Here is a 2,360-nt window from a genome sequence, read left to right on the forward strand (position 1 = left end):
AAGGAGAGGAATTCTTTCTGTCTGAGCTGTGGGAAAGGCAAGATGGGGGTTTGAGGGGAGATTTTGGGGCGTGGGGGAAGGTGGGGTTGTGGGGAATTAGAGATGGAGCAGCTCTGCCAGGTGGAAAGGCTGAGGGAATTGGGAATGCTCAGCCTGGAGCAGAGGGAAGGCTAGGGAAGGCTCCCAGTGCCTGAAGGGGCTCCAGGAGAGCTGGAGAGGGACTTGGGATAAGGGAGGGAGGGACAGGACCCAGGGAATGGCTTCCCACTGTCACCTCTGACAGCAGAGAAACTGCCTTAATCCAGTGGGAATTACAGCTAAAAAAACAGGGATATGGGCAAGAAAAGTGTGGAGCTTCCCTTTGGAGACGTGTGTGTGCATGTCCCACCCCTGGAAGTGCCCAAGGAGACGCTGGACAGGGATGGGAGCAATGGATGTGCAGCAATTCCCCACCCTCTGATGCCACCTTTTATTGGGAAGGGAAATTGCACTGGGCTGGGCAGCAGCATTAGAGGAAATAAATGGGATATTGGGATATTGGGAAGGAATTCCTCCATATGAGGAGGGGAGGGGCTGGATGGAATTCCCAGAGGAGCACCTGGATCCCTGGAAGTGTCCAAGGCCAAGCTGGAGCAACCTGGGATAGTGGGAGGTGTTCCAGGTGGCAGGGGGTGGATGGGATGGGATTTAAATCCTTCCAACTCATTCCAACCCATTCCTTGATTTTGTGACACCTGGGAACGCTGCACCCACCACATGCAGAAAAATGCAGCCACCTGAGCAGTTTCTCACCTGGAAAAGGACCCCAAAATGCTGGAATTCTGCATTTTCCATCCATCTCAACCCCACTAAAACTGTCAGTGGCTGGGAGGTGTTTTGTGCTTATTTTTTTATAGAAATTCACCCCATAAATGCATCGTTTTTCAAGGAATTCAGACAGTTTTGGGTAAACCAAGGGAGGAAAGGGAGCTGGAAGCCATCCAGGTGCTCTGGTGTGAAAGGAGGGCTGGTACAAGGTGGATTTTGCTCTATTTTGGGGGGAAAGGGAATGAAATAAGTCCATGCACAGCTCCTGTCCTGTTTTAAAAACTGGGGAAACCACCAGAGTGGTAAATTTTAAATCTAAAAGTCCTTTCTAATCTTCCCAAAGAGCTGAGTGAGGTGAAAAAGGGGGGAACTCGGAGCAATTTTGGACACCGTGGAAGTGAGGTGGCATGGGAAAGGGTGAGGAGGAGGCCAGCAGCCATCTGTGCTCCAACCTGGATCCCATTTGGACAGACAGGGATGAACTCAATCCCTCTTCAATCTTTCCAGGCTGTGAACAGGGAGTGTAAACAGCCCTGGAGTGACTCAGACATAGCTCAGAAACTGAGTCAGGCTTGAGAAGCTCAAACTCATCAAATTCGGGGATTTGAGCCAAATCTGCCTCAGATCAACAGCCCGGCCTTGGCCTTGGGGCTCAACTTTGCCTCCTGCCCCGGGAGCTCCTGTTTGCTTGGATTTGGATGTGGAAGTAGAATAAAAATGGGAAAGACCCTGAGCAGGGAGTGCGAAATGATTTCATTCTGGCAGGTGGCAATTTGTGGATTTTGGGGGTTTTTTAGTGAAGGGAAAAGCAGGGAATATTTCCTCCCCTTCCCTCCTTGCTCCTCCCCTATCTGTAAATCCATGAGCAGTGGTGGGGAGTGGAAGTGTTTAAGCCTTGATTATTTTTCCAGCTGGGAAGGAGAGGATTTATGCCCCATTTTCTCCTTTTTAAAAAAAAAAAAAAAAAATTAAAGCAATTGGTTCTCAATTAGGCCCTGTCTGGGCCTCACTCTGAGCTGAGCTTTGCAGATGGGCCCAGCTGGGTGTCAGTGCAGGGTTCCAGGGCTGGGATAGGCATTCCCAGAGCTGGGATACTCATTCCCAAAGCTGGGATAGACATTCCCAGAGCTGGGATAGACATTCCCAAAGCTGGGATAGGCATCCCTATAGCTGGGATAGGCATCCCTATAGCTGGGATAGACATTCCCAGAGCTGGGATACCCATTCCCATATCTAGGGCAGACATTCCCAAAGCTGGGATACCATTCCCATATCTAGGACGGACATTCCCAAAGCTGGGATAGGCATTCCCATATCTAGGGCAGACATTCCCAAAGCTGGGATACCATTCCCAGAGCTGGGGGTGACACTGAGTGATTTAAGGTTCCCCCTCCGGTTGTTTCCCTGTTCCCTCACGCTCTGGGTTTGCTCCCAATTCCAAGGCCAGGCTCAAATCCAAGGTGTTGCATCAGCATAACCTGCCCTGCTGTGCCCAGCCCTGACCACGTGGAGCCACAGCTGGGCTTTAATCCGGTATTTCCAGCTCATTCCTG

The 2,360-nt window shown here is 50.8% G+C and overlaps 1 protein-coding gene across 1 annotated transcript in view; it reads left to right on the forward strand.

The window, feature by feature from the left end:
- The window catches only part of LOXL2 (lysyl oxidase like 2), a 59,051-nt gene that overhangs the window by 44,342 nt on the left and 12,349 nt on the right, over positions 1 to 2,360 (forward strand). The window lies entirely within an intron of this gene.

This window comes from Corvus brachyrhynchos, unplaced genomic scaffold, assembly GCF_000691975.1.
Source record: "Corvus brachyrhynchos isolate BGI_N302 unplaced genomic scaffold, ASM69197v1 scaffold150, whole genome shotgun sequence".
Taxonomy (NCBI): Eukaryota; Metazoa; Chordata; class Aves; order Passeriformes; family Corvidae; genus Corvus; species Corvus brachyrhynchos.